The sequence below is a fragment of the Lutjanus erythropterus genome, chromosome 1, assembly GCF_056507025.1.
Source record: "Lutjanus erythropterus isolate fLutEry1 chromosome 1, fLutEry1.hap2, whole genome shotgun sequence".
Taxonomy (NCBI): Eukaryota; Metazoa; Chordata; class Actinopteri; order Lutjaniformes; family Lutjanidae; genus Lutjanus; species Lutjanus erythropterus.
In genome coordinates this window covers 43,491,064-43,506,054 of record NC_139317.1, presented here as the reverse complement: position 1 = coordinate 43,506,054, position 14,991 = coordinate 43,491,064, and the positions used below count along the sequence as shown (strand labels likewise).

Below are 14,991 nucleotides of genomic sequence, written 5' to 3'. Positions count from 1 at the left end.
ACAGCACTCGGGGCTAACAGAAATGAATGTGATGCTGCTGCACCTGTTGCAGTAGCACTGTCAGACCTCTCCCTGTCTGTCCTGACCGTGTCCATCACTTACACAGAGTACTCTATAAAATAAAAAATTCATTAATTTGCTCTCTGGCAATTAGGCGCCATATAGCACCCTAAAGGACTTTAAGATTTCAACTGAGACAAGGTTTTATTTACATGTTAAATGGCAGATGAAGCCTGCAAACATAAACAAATATCATTACTTTGTGTAAAACTAATGCTATATCCCTTTAGTTAATATAAAGTTGGGTTAATCCATTGCCAGTGATCATTAAAAGGCAATAGGAGCCACTAATATCATAAAAAAATCAATTATATTATCAGAAAATGCATTTAGATTTGTCTTCTATATTTGTGTAGCTTAAATTACTTTCATTCTACTTACTTTGCACACAAGTAAGTTAAGCCACTGAGATCCGTGTTAGCCTGTACAATACGGCTGGAACAGTTGTGCGTGGCTACTTACACATATATGGTGGTGTGCATGTGAGAGTGCAAACCCTCACTGCTATGTATTGTTAGAAATTTGCATGCTTAAGTCCATATGGCAACTTCCTTTTGACCTGCTTTCCCATCCCAGATGCATTGTCAGGCCTGTCAGCCGATAAAGAATCACTTGACTTGCTATAACAAGTTCAAAAGGAGCTGATGACGCGCTGTTGATCCATGGAGAATCGGCAAAAGGAACACCCCTACTGCTTGCTGCTATCACTCCCATAGAGATAGCCATATTATTGATGGGGAATGGTTATGCTAATTTCTTTAGGGGAGGAAAACTTTTTTTTTATTTTGGAAAATGCTCAAAAAAAAAAGAAGGAAAGAAAAAAAAAGAATTTCATACGCATCAAACTGAATTCCATATAACCATTTAAAGGAGCAGCATGAGAATCTGATTTTCATAGTGCATAATGAATGTGGAGTATCTTTTAAAGAGGAAGATGTGTTTTGTCTGGGAAGGGGAAGAAAGCAGATATTTAGGCTATCTATTAATGCCTCACAGAACACACACACACTGACTCACCACTGTGAAAATATCTATTAAAAGCAAAATATTATTAATATAACAATCAACAAATGAGACAGATAATATTATGCCATCTTATATCTTAATAGTACAGATGCACAGAGAAAGGCTTCAAAGATAAATATCATATCAACCTGCAATAAACATTTCTGCTGTTATGATAGACCAGTAAGATGACGCTTTAATTATATGTGGCGCGAGTATGTAAGCGGTGTGGAGTTTTTTAAGTATTCGAAACTGATAGTGAAGTTGCTATCTGCAATGACTGCTCAGCGTAGGTCACACAAGGAGGAGCTGAGTCACATTCTTCAATTCTACAAATTTAATGTCTCATCTTAAGAGTCATTATCTCGATTATTATTATTATTATTGTTATAGGAAAACCCCAGACTGATGCAAAATCTTGTGGGAATGATCATTTTAACCCAAACTGTGATTCTAACCACGTGTTTTACGTCCCCAGACCCACCCACAGCGCTGTCACCTTATAAAACAAAATTAGTTTCTACAAGGGGCGCCACAAAGAAGCAATGTGTACAAATCTGGCGAGAATTTCACAAATCAAGGATTCCTTCCTAGACACACCTGTGAAAAAACCTACCAGCACATGTGTTGTTATTTTACCCAGAAAATGTGTACAATTTGAAAATTGTTTATGTCTGCATCTGCCGGTAATAGTAGACATAATAATATGTTAATGCCACAACAGGAGAGACTTGATGTTCTCTGCTTGGTGTATTGTGATATTGACAGCCATGATATTTAAAGAATTACCTATTATTATTATTATCATGTTAATAATACACATCTGATCATATCGTGTAAATAATCAAGAACTTTCAAACACGCTATATTTTCTTAAATCATAAGTTTCTTTCTGTTCTCACTTTCTTCTATATGATTATTGTGGCCAAAAGAATTCATCATGACAATATATTGCAATATCAATAATAAAAAAATAATAATAATAAAAAGTTCAGTCAAATTGACACACACACACACACACACACACACACACACACACACACACACACACTTTTTCACTTTCCATTTATTGTAATTGGACTCTTTGTAGGCTTTTGTACAGTTATGGTTACACACTCTCTGCACGTCTATTTTGACTGTAATTCATTTGCCACAAAATAAACAAAGTTAAAGATTAATTTGACTGATTGCATAATTAAAAAAAATAAAATCTACAGATACTGTGATAATATCATCACTCTGAATTCTTTCGGCCATGACGGTTGTATAGTGAACATCTGATACTGTGACAGCTGTTTTGAAAATTATTGTATTTTATGTCTGCATCTGCCAGTGGACCATCATTAAAATAGCAGACATAATAACATGTTAATTCTAATATAGGGGTGACTTGACGTTATTTGCAATTAGACTATACAGGTATCTGTCTCTGCAATCGGCCAAAAGGAGTTGGAAAATATCGGCATATGGGCAAAAATCCAATATCGTTCATCTCTACTAAATAGACCTGATAATGATTGTGCGCAGTTGTGCAAAAAGGCAAAAACGTGTGTAAATGTCTTCTCTGAATATGAGGTTTTGATGTAAAAGTTCCACCGCAGTGTGACTGAAATAATACTAATTGTAATACGCTGTAAGGTGCGGATTATTTTCACCCACAGATGGAGTGTCATGTGCTCTGTGTCAGAGTGACCATTTACATGTGTGTGTCTGCCTCTCTCCCTCTGACACATACAGCATGGCACAAGCTGGGTGGAGGGTTGGGGGGGGGGGGGGTGATGATGAGGGCGGGTGTGCGTGGGGAGGGGGAGGGGGGGGGGTTACGCACAGGGGCTGCTATGAATATGACCCCGAGATATCCCATTGTGGGCCCATGTCCGGTTCTGAGGACATTTGATAGCATCTCAGTCAGTGGCATTAATGTGTCTCTCGGTTCGACATTTTGAATAATCGGGGCTGTCTGCCGTCATCCTGCCACTAGCTGTCAGCAGCACCGTCTGTCTGTCCCTCTGTCTGTCTGTCTGTCTGTCTTATCACACTCCTCTACTCATGCACTTACATTATAGAAAACAAGCTGTCCGTGCGAGAGAGCACTTGATACTTTTTTATTATTACCAAACCGTTCCCATAATTACCCCATAATCATTATATAATCCTATAACAAAGCCTCTATTGAAGCCCTGTCTTTTGTCAACGCTGGGACACTGAATCTATAATTGCATTATTCAGTCTCTTCCACCCCCCTATAGAAGCATAATATATCAAAACCATCCCGCAAGGAAGGTTTTAGTCGCAACAAACGCTTCGGCCTATGCGGGACGTCTGTTTTTTGCCTTTAATTTTTTTTACGCGTCGCAAAAAAGTTGTGCCAACTTAAAGTTTAGAGCTCAAAAAAGAAAAAAAAAATCACCCAAAAAAGTATTTACTTCTTTTGTAGTTTGAGTGTGCGCTTTGAAAAATCTTCAGAGAGGTGTGTAGAAATGCATTCATTCACAAATTGGAGCAGCCGCATTATTGATATATCATATTTTCTAATAATTATGTTCATTCCCTATTGCGCTCCAAGGCTGTAAGAATAAATCGTCAATACATTGAGGAAAAAAATGCTAAAGCGAGTCCCCGAGGAGCGGTTTTGCGTTTGTATGCATGGGGATTGGCAACACAACGGGGCTTATTTACATTAAATACGCCACAAGGTTACAGTGCAGATAGATGAGCGTCATTTTTATCACTCATTACTTCTCTTAAGCGGTGACTGACGCTCAGGACGCACGAGAGGCAACACTCATTTATCCTGGAGTTTTTTTAAAGGCGAAGAGAAGAGGAAAAAGACTCGAAACAGTTCACTTGAAAGGTAAGGAATTCTACTTTTTGGAGTGATTTTGTGACCCGGGTTGCCTTTTTTCTTCCAGCGAGCCAGCGTTTTAACGCACGCTGCCTAAGCGGCGAGGCTGTGTGTGGATGGTTCAGTCAGTACAGGGGGGCAGATTTTTTGAAATAAAAGAGTGTTTGTGGGCAGTTCAAGGTCAGAAACAAACTAAGGTGGTTGGGAATCGGCTTTTTTGCGGTCGCTACGGTACCAGGGGGAATGTAACGATGAGGGGATTATTTCTTTAAACGCGGTTCTGTGCACCGCTGGGCTCACCAGCTGATTTTTATCCCCCCAGTCAACGACGAATACCGCTAGACCCGGGCTGTGTATCCATCCAGCCAGCCAGTCGGCTCTGCTTTCTACAATGGAGTGCCTTTTTAACGGTACAATGCATTTCACCTACCAGATAGGGGGAGTCCAAGCTGAAAGATGAAGGGAATATGCTGATGCCTGGCGATCGGCATCAATGCAAACGTTTACCTTTAAAGCAGACAGCGGCAGGAAAAGGCAAGAAGAGGGGAGAAGTGTTAATATTTTTCATTTCAAACTCAGGATGCGCGGCAGGGAGCAGCTGTAGGGACAGCAGCACCGAGGAGTGGACAGTCTTTAACAGGTCCGAAGCGCACTTTTCAACACCCCCGTCATCCGACAAGAATATGATCCGGTCAAATCATATGGACATGCCTCATTATTCAATGAACACTATCTCTCACAACGCAGCGTTTACGCGCAGGAGTTAGCCGGCGCTTCGCCAAATTTAAAAGGTAAGAAGAAGGAGAAGTGTGGAGCTTCTATTCTAGTCCACGCTTTTTACTGAGGGGGGGTGCTTTGGAGTGTTTTTACTCGCTGGGAAGTGAGTTTTTTGGGGAGGATTTGGGGTTGTTTGTGCGGGTGCAGCGCAGCGGGGGCCCCTGATGTCTCCCCAATCATGATTAGAAAATAACAGAGCAATTATCCGGAGCGGGTGACGATCGTAAAAAACGGCGACAAAATAGCAGCTGGGACCGAGGAGACACGGGCTGCGATGCTCGACACCTTGCAAGTCAACGCGAGGAATAAAACTATTTTAATCCAGCCGAGAAAATAAATGATTAAGTTTTGTTTATTTGCATGTTTTGGGTCTACGTTGCGTATGCGTAAAAAGGCGATCGGGAGCACGGCTTTGCATTATTGCGCATAACACACCAGCGATGAGACTTTTTTTTTTCTCGAAAAAGTGCAGCCGTGTTCCCGTTCAAAGTGTGCACGGAAAACTTTTCCCACCGAATCCCACACTCGTGCAGAAAGAGTGTCGGGGGAAAGCGGTTCAAGTTTACCGGCGCGTTTGCCACCATGTGTCAAAACTTGTGAGATGGAAGAAGAGCCGGTGAGACCTGCCATTTTGTGCAGTGATCGACCTCTCTTATGAATAAGCAGCCCCTGCCTGCACTGTGCTTTTGAGGAGACGTTCCGATGGCATTCAGACCGAGGGGGGGAAATGTCATTAATGTGGAGGCTTTAACGCATATATGACATTTTTTTTCCCGGGGGGAGCACCTTTGATGCGAGTTTTCGCTTTGATGAGAAAGTTAGGGCGAGTCGGTGAGAGGCTACAGGAGGCTGATAGACATCCGTTACAGTGGAAATATAAAATGACGGAGCCTCATAAGCCAGTAATATTTTTCCAGGGGTGTGTGACATGTCATTGCACTCGTGCTTTGCAGGACTTTTACGCACTATCTTCTCAAAAATTCACCCCGAAGGGGGGGTGGGTATTTTTAGGATCCAGCAGGTTGAGCGCGCCGAATTCCCACACCGAGTGGGGAAGGAAAGCGGTGTCCGAATTTGTGCTTATATGACGGGCTGGTATTGAATTATCACTAATATGTGGCGGTGGTTGAGGCTTGTAATCCCATTTAAAGCCTGTGTCTGTCTCACCGTGCGTCTTGGGTGGGGAGGGACCTTATTTCTTGGAAGTCGACTTGACCCCTGAGTGATCTGACCTGGGTGATCCAGCCACTTCCAGCAGCAGCTCCCAAGCACTGCAACAATGGCTGTGAAGACACATGTCATCCTTCTTAAAATACTCAACAATGTCTTTTTTCCCACTGTTTCTCTAACCTTCCCCGAAGTTGTCTTGAGCCAAAAAAGAAAAGGGAAAAAAAAAATGTTGCCTCTTCCTCAGATTCATTGTGCGAGGGAAAAGGGATAAATAGATGTAGTGTGCGAGTTGAGATGCTGTCATTGTTTAATGGTATGCACAGGGCGGATATTATGTCTGAAATAGTGTCTGGGCGTAAACCCTTTTTGTCAGCTCCTTACATTCCCTTATTGGAGATGAAATAGCAAATGGATAAGTGTCCCCCCCACCTCCTTGCTCCTGTGACACTTCAGGCTCCCTCACCGCAGACCTGTTTGCCCTTTATTGCACCTCCCTGCGCTGCTGCTACAAGTTGGAAATGTTGTCATTCTTTTTGGGTGAAAATATTTGGGAAGAGACGACGTGTTCGAGAAAAGGCCTCGCTTTGCTGTGCTGACTGGCCTGTTGCAGGAATCTGTGGAGTGAATTTGGTGTCAAGGCCTCAATGGTTTACAATTTATTTAATATTCATCAGGCCTACTTTGACTTTTTTGTATTTATCTGTATAAGTGATGAATTATCTAATTAATTTTCGGTATTGTTGTCTTTAAAATAATTATTCTCATAAAATATGCAAGCTTTATTTATCCTTACTTCATGGCAGGTCAAATTGATAAACTGATTTTATTCTGGAGTGAGATTTATTAAAACACACACTTGCACAGGACCGCACAAGTATTTTGACATTTTCCCGTGCTGCAACTTTCTGACCGACGGAGCTCAAAATCTGTTCTCGGGAGCCAGCCTGCATCTCGCATTAGTTGCTTTCCCACCTGTGCCCGTGTCAGCGTTGCTAAGGGGGGGCCGTGGGCCGTGACTGACTGTGGTGATACGCATCTATCTCTCAGCTGAAAACGAGGGGAGAAGGGAGTGATGAGAGAGACGGGTGGTGGGGTGGGGGGGGGGAGAAAGGGAGAGCATGGCATGCAAAGGATGGCATCAAATCAGTCCTCTTTTCACCAGGCTGTCAGTCAGTCAGTCAGCCACTCGGTTCACCGTGGAGTAGACCCACTCGACTGGAGCCGCCGCGTTGTCAGTCCGACACACTGTGAATTATTCGCACGTTGACGTGTACACAATCAGATTTTTTTTTTTTTTTAAAAAAAAGGAGGAGGAAAAAAGGAGTCTAAAAAAATCACACACTTGTTTAACAAATGCGCATAAAGAAGGCAGCAGTGCCATCGCACAAACACACAAACCCACAGTGAAGTGGTCGCACAAATTACATAATCCAGCCGCACGGCAAAATATGTGTGTATAATCAATGGGACAACACATAATTCAAGTGATCCTGTGCCATAGTCAGTGATATATGCATCTGCAACATAGTGCAGTCCACAGGCAGATAGGCAGCCTCGCTGTGGCGAGTTGATCCCCTTCTCATGTAATTATAGAGGAGAGGGCTCCAGCTGTACAGGCTGCGAGGCCAGGGCTCCCAGTCCGCTGGGATCAGGGCGGTGGTGGGCAGGCCAGATCAGGCCAGCTCTGCTCATCAGCCAGCCATTAATTGATATGTGCAGTCATTGTGAAAGCAACCCCCCCCACACACACACACACACATCACCACCACCACCACATCCCCTCCTCCTTTACCTACTGGGTAAAGGCTGAGGATACTGGCTGTGTCATTTCTTCATTTCCATTCTGCTTCTAATCTGCTCTCTCTTCTTCACACGGGCAACAGGGCAAGGCGGCGGCGTACATGTATTCCACTGTGTCTGTGCGCGCATGTGTGTGTGTGTGTGTGTGTGTGTATGTGTGCGTCCCACGGGGGGCGAGGCGGGTGTCGAAGGGGCTGTAACACACAGGCGTTAGTCTGGGTTGAGCCTTGTAGCTCCGTGACCTTGATCTCCAGAGTTCAAGCCAGAGAGGGGAAGATGTTGGCGAGCTGGGGCTTTGCAGTTGCAGCGTGGGGCTAATATGACAAGCACACACACGCCCGCGCGCTCACACACATGCGCTCGCACACAATTGGAAGAATCAAAATGTGGGATGTGAACTCAAGAAGAGATCGCCCTGACCACAAAACATCACACGCTAGATTACACACATTAGACGGAAATCTCAAACGATGAGATTTTTATCACATTTGTTTGAATTTCTGTCATCGGAAATGTTAGATTAGATTTTTTTTTTCTCCACCAGCCCACAGGGTGTGATGCCGAACTTTTATAAGGAACAGCAATTATGATTTATTCCGCCGTGGTGATAAATCAGAGGGGGCGTGAGTGACCTCAAAGTTTGATGAAGTTAGTGCCGCTGACCTTTGCTCATTATTGGGCCTTTTGTAGATCTCATTTTGTGAGATGAATTTGATTATATTTTTTATATTCATCCTTTATGGGATGTGTTGATGTCTGCAGCCCATCATGTTTGAGTTATTTTTTAATTCAACTTTAAATTTAACATGTTGCTTTTGTTAGAAATTACACCAGAAGAAAAACAGGTTGTGAAAGAACGTAAAGAAAGTGCTTTACCTCCGACTGTTATTGAATAATATAAAAAGCAATTGGAAATATGGAAGATGCCATTAGCCTGGAATGAATATGCTATCAATTAAAATCGAGCTGTATGAATGATCATCATTGTTTAAATGAGAGTTTATGTTCAGTTTTCCTGTTGCGTGCGTGCTGTATGTGAATGCCTCATCTGTTACTTATGAGTTGGAGTGTAGATAATATTTTCCCCGGGATGTTCTTTTGCCCTGAGAGCTTGATAAGGATTGGGGGGTGGGGGGTGTGTGTGGAGAAGCAGTGGGGTAGATGGGTTAGGGTGGTGTTGCGAGGGGGGGGTAATCAGAGACGTCATTTTGATCTAAGAATAAAGGGTGTAGGGCAGATGAGGTGCTGACAGATAGGCTTGACTCAGGCTCTTGAGTCCTTTTCATGCCGGGGTGCCATCACAAGGAGCGTCTGCCTGTCTGGGCAGCCGGGGGGTGGGGGGAGTTGGGGGGGTGGGAGGTGGAGGGGCAGCGAGGGCGGCTGAGGTCCGGATGGTAAGAGAGGGGAAGGGAGAGATCGAAGTGGTCTCGGAGGGAGAGGAGGGAATGGAAGTGGGCAAAGAGAGGATCTGTTTTGTTTTTTGTTTTTTGTTTTTTTTACCCCCCTGCAACTGTTTTCTCCGACACAATCACGAGACTTTGTTAAATAAGCCTGAGAATGTGCACACACACAGGTCATTTGCAACAGTTGCAACACACAATAGTTTGTGCGTGTGTATTTTCAGAGGTAGTTTTCAGCTTCAGCCTTGAGAAACTCCAGTGTGATGCTCTGGCCTTTTCGCCTTCTCTGTCTCCAGAATCAGTTGGCGCTCACGTAACACCAACAAGGAATGCAAAAGTAAAACACCTTATCCTCACAACCCGTGATATTCCTCCTTTGTTTGCCCCCGGCTTCCCTGCCGAGTCCCCTTGGCATTAAGGCATTATTGAGTTTGGCTTTAGTTTGGCTTTTTTTTTTTTCCTCGAAGTTCATTTGCATTTTTGGATTTAAGGATGCGTCATGCGATGTCAGGACCATTTTCTCTTTTGATGTGTCGAACGGCGCTGTTTTTTTTTTTTTTTTTTTTTTTTTTTCAGCTGTGTCATTTCCGTAGACAACAGCTTAACACAAACGGGCAAGCACACATCAATCAGAGGTCCTGAAGCAGAGAATTGTTACTGCTTAACATTCAGTCACGCTCAGCTAAGACTGTGGTAAATACCTCCAGTGTTGATGAGATGGAAGGTTATATGTGTGTGTGCCAGGCAGGTTATGTCTATTACCCACTTCACATACCATCACTGACTTGCATCGCGTGTCATGCCTGCTCTTTAGCTTGCTCTGCCTCTCGGATGTGACCTCTGTAAACTTCCCCCGGACCCCCCTTGCTAATGAGCGCGCCAAAGTAGCACAAGATGGAGGGAAGAGGAGAAAGAGGGAGAGAAAGAGAGGAGGGTGTGAGGATGCTGGAGAGAACTCCTGCACCTTTAATTATGATCAAGAGGTTTTCACCAAAGGATGGAGGCGTTGCAGTTCTGTTGCGCTCGTAAATCTGGCCCCGGATGCCGTATATTGTGTCGAACGATTACTGTACACCATTATAGTGCATATTCAACTGCCTCTCCAGCACCTGATTTGCATAATTGGATCTTTAATGAAACTTGCCTTGTGGAACAAAAAATACAAAAAGTGAGATGAAAAAAGTGGTTTGGCGTGAGGGCCAGGGGGGTGGGTGGAGAAAATAACACGATGTAGATGAATGCCCCCTCAAATATTTATTGGACTTGGGAAAGGTGGTTGTTACGGAAAGTGTTAGGAAGACAGAGAGATTTAAAAAAAAAAAAAAAAAAAAAAAAAAAAGGTGGTGGTGGTGGGGGGTGGTGGTGAGGGGGTGACCTGCTCTGGCCCAGGCGCTCGCACATCAGCGGCATTGCTACAAATAGGATGAGAAGTGACTGTGAAAGCTGTACATTCCCCGCCAGGTCTCGCGGGTTAAGACTACAATAGCGGGATATTCTCTAGCCCGGGGGGGATTTCAGCTCCTCTTCTGTCGACACTCATTGCACCAACTTGTTACTCAGGGAAGATGGCTCTTTTGTAGAGGAGCCGACTCCGCGCTCGCCTGGTGGAATTCCTCCGTCACAAATATTTTGACAATGCCTAATCAGGAGCCGTCGTTTTTTTAGTCTCCACTTTTTTCGGGAGGTGGTGTGGGTTGCTTGGAGCTTTCTTGCGCTGACTGAGTGCCACTTTTTTCTTAACGTATGCATGCGTGCTCTCATTTTCTTGCATTTCCAGCAATAATTTGTCTGATTCACAGTTGTTGCCATGCTCTTTCCCTGCCACTTGTTTGTGGCTGTGGCAAGGCATCCGTCTAATTGCTTAATTAAATTCCAACGTGTCCTGTGTTTCCCCTCGGCCTTCAGGAGGGGAAGGTTAAACTCCTCCTAGTGCCACTTTCACGCCAATGTGAGGGATAATAATAGCAGGTTATTTGTCCTGTCTCGCTGAAGGATCCATTGCCTAAAAAAGTGACAGTGAGAGACAGATAAAAAGCAGAAAAAAACAATTTTTTTTAATAAACGTGTCATGAAGAGAGACTATTAGGTAGCGCTCTCGTTTCCACTGTGAGTGCCCCTCCACTCAAAAGTGGGACAGCCAGTTGTTAATCGAGTGCTAATGTTAAAAAACAACCAAACGTTGATGGTGCGTTAAAGCATTTGTGCGCGCTCAGCTGCCTGCAAGCAGCGGCTTCTCTCAGTGTATGTGTGTGAGTATGTGTGTGTGTGTGTTTCCACTCTACATCCGTGGGAGTGGATCATGTGTCAAAGCGGTTTACAGGTGGCCTGCAGGGCAGCAGCTCTACAGAGAGGTGGAGGAAAGGCAGGCAAGGTTCAAGTACCTCAGAGGCTCTAACGGCGCTGAACTGAGCAATCCCAGCATCTGAGAGGACCCTTCAAAGGCCTCCTTATCACACTACTCACTCCACCATTTCACTCTTCTTTTCTGCTGTCTCCGCCGCAGCCTCTCCATCCTCTCTCCTCGCTCTTATCTCTCTCTTTTTTTTTCTCCCAAGCTATCGTTTCTTTTTCTCTTCTTTTCTTTTTCCTCACTTTTCATCTATACCACCTGCCACTCTATTCATGATTCTTTATCGTCGATGCCGAAAATGACAATAAGTTGCGTACCACGCCCTGCAATCTGTGCCTCATTTCTCAACTTTCTGAAATTGGCCTCAAAATCACAAGAAGTGATCATGAATCCAAACACTTGTCCTTCAATTAAAGAGGAGGAAATACTTGACAGAGATAGAGAGAGAGACAACTCTTTCGCCGTTTCCAGTAAACGGAAGCCTAATTGTGAGATCAAATCATAAGAACAAATCAAATTTGTAAGATTCTTTTTTTTTTAAACGTACTCATGTAACACTACTCTATCTGACCTCCCTGTGATTCTCCTCTGGAGGACTGTCTCGCTGTCAGGGTGCTATGGGAGCAAATATAAACCCTATATTCAAGCAGGGAACTGAATGAAGTTTTTCATCCGAGCTGGTTAAGATGATGCATCAGTTTCACATCATTGTGAATCATTTTTAAGTTGGTTCAACTTAAATATGTAAGTTCCGCCACTGTTTTAAAAATGTGTTAACAGAACATGGGTTGAATAAGCGGTTCAAAACCGTCTTATGAGTTTAGAAAATGAAATGAAACAAAATTTGTTAAGTGAACTTGAGAAAACTTTCAAGTTTAGCAAACTCAATATATTAAGTTGAATCATTTGAGTGTATTAGGTTAGGGAATGAATTTGATATTAACCTTAATTGTGATTAGCAGTGTTTTAATAATTCTGAAAAGAAACAACATATAAAAGACACAGTAAGTTACTGTAACTTTTAAACAATTGCATGCTGGGAAGTGTGCTAATATGCAGATCAAGTTACTTTTGAAACTGAATTTATTGAGTTGAATGAACCCACAGCAGTATATTAATTCATCTGAAAAGGCTTCAAGTTAGAACAACTCATATTGATGAGTTCTGAAGTGGTCTGAAAATAAAAATAAATTTTAAATTGATTTATCTTGGGAGTATTTAAACATATATATTTACATTAAGACAAGATACTGTTAATCCATGTACAACTATTTAGATTTTCTTTGATTGGAGATTAATGGACAGGTTTGGTGTCCCATGATGGTACGCGCACTGCGAGACTTTTACACCTTGACATGCAGGAGGAGACATTTGGCATTTTTTGTTCTTTTGATCGGCCAAATTAAAAAATTCTCAGCTCAATTTGACAATCGGCAGTCGGGAAACATTCGTATTAGCTTACAAAAGTACGGCGTTCATGGGATGGTAGATCCAGACAGAAAAGAGATAAATATACAGTAGGCAGAGTGATGACAGGACAGAGCGGGGGAAAAAAAAACACAGAGAGAGAGAAAAGCAGCGAGCAGAAGGGGAGAAGGAGCGAGACAGAGAGGAGGGATGATGTACTTAACGGTATCTGTAGGCTTCCTTCTGAACAAGCTGCTGCCACAGATCCTGGGAGCCTGCGTTGATAAATTCGGTTTGATAAAAGTCACTGAAATGCCGGCCTGTCTGCACACCTCTATTAAGCGCTGGTACATTTGTCACAGCCAGTGGAAGTCAACCAAAGGGTTTTAATGTCACATCAGGCTGAATTAAAGACTCAATCGAAAGCCCTGAAAGGTTTAGGTTTTTATTTCAAGTGACAGAAGTGGTGGTACAGCTGTGGCTGGTGCTAAAGATTACTGGGCTCCAGTTGATCAAGGCAGTCATTTTTACATTTCATATTTGGCTATTGGGAATTTTGTGATTATTTGTTGCTCATTTTAGCCTGGATGCTCATTTTGTATCTGATGACTTTGGAGCGAGGGAGGGTGTGTGTGTGTGTGTGTGTGTGTCTGTGTTTGTGTGTGTAGGGGGTGGCGGGGATGGGGGTGTTGGTTGGGGTTGAGCTCATCTCAAGTCTGGCATTATTTTTCTAATTCATGTTTTTTAATCAAGAGAAATTAGATCTATGCTGCATTAATCATCAACCTTCCTTAATATAGCAAACTGAGGGAGCATTTAAAGAAGCCTGCATTTCAAAAACACACAACTTTCCCCCTGAGAAGCCCCTTAATACCACAGTACTGTTCTCCATTTATGCAAAAGTAAATAAGTAAACCCAAAAGGCAAATGAGCATTCCAGGCGTTTAAACACACAGCCTTCTGTAAACGCCTGGTGCAGCCGCGACCACATCTCCGAGGCATAGCTGCCATGAGACGCTCGGTAAGGGTTGCCACTGTGCCTTAAAAAAAAGAGAAAAAGTAAATATATGTCTACTTGTTTATTCTTGCCCTTATTTGAGGACAGGATATACAAAAAACAAGTCCTTTTTTATGCTTTTTATTTTCTGGAACATCATTACTGTAAGACAGCAAAGGCCCACTGACAAATAGTGGAGAATGTTGGACAAGCTTAGGGACTGTACACAAATTACTAAGGCGGGGAGGGGGGATAAATCTCTCATTCATTTTATTAAAAAAAAAAAAAAAAAAAAAAAAGTCGCACCCTTCCTGGAATATCCCAAAACAATATATTCATGACAAAAATATCAAAGTTTTAAAAAGACAGCTGCTGTATTTTAAAATAAAAAGCAATAAATAGGCAGTTGTTACAGCCCCAGAGTGTATGAACCAGTCACAGGCTACACAGTCCAAATGATGAAGTTTTGATGCTGAATAGGGACGATTGAATTATTTAATTAAATATCATTAAATATCATTGAAATGGTCACGGTAAACACTGTCCCGCATCAACCAAAGTTCGCAACAGTCCCTCAGATGCAGGTGTGCGGGCGCAACAGACGACGCTGGTTTGTTTTGCATCAACGAAAACACACTGGAAGGCTGTGGCGGCACTTCAGAGATTTTTCAGCCTTCTAAGAAGACTGTCAAGCATTTGTGCGCAGTCCATGTAGCGTTAATTTCTGAGGATGCACACGCACCAAACAGGCGTAGGATATGTGGGCCAGCCATGATACGTATGGACGTGTATGGAAGTGTATCTCCAGCCTAAGTGTGAAGTAGGAGTGTTGCAGTTTAATGGTACTGACCACAACTGTGATGAAAAAATTAAATATTGATGATGTTGTGTAGTACAGATATGATAATATTGAGTAAATAATCCTCTTAAACATACTGTATGTGCTTAAATCATTTCTGTTTCCTTCCATCTTTAGTGTTCAGTAAGTAATTATACTTTCTGTATGCTTTTGTACTCATGCACTTATAATTTGAGTGTAATTCATTTATGAAAAAAGAGGAAAAAAATGCACAATAAAGGAAGAATTTGGCTGATAGCTTTATTTTTTAAAAAGTTTTTCTTTTAGTTTTTTTTTTTAGACACAGCAGTTCTATCTTAATCATGAACTCTTTTGGTCATG

General features: G+C 42.7%; 1 protein-coding gene across 2 annotated transcripts in view; it reads left to right on the top strand.

The window, feature by feature from the left end:
- The first annotated feature begins 3,362 nt into the window (after window positions 1-3,362).
- Window positions 3,363-14,991, top strand: part of znf536 (zinc finger protein 536) — a 297,735-nt gene continuing 286,106 nt past the window's right edge. Inside the window, exon 1 of one of the 2 annotated variants that reach the window (XM_084722068.1) lies at window positions 3,363-3,919. The gene's annotated coding sequence lies outside the window, so the exon portion shown is untranslated. Of the gene's footprint in view, window positions 3,920-4,250; window positions 4,702-14,991 lie in introns of those variants that run through there. The other variant, XM_084722069.1, reaches the window with a different exon arrangement.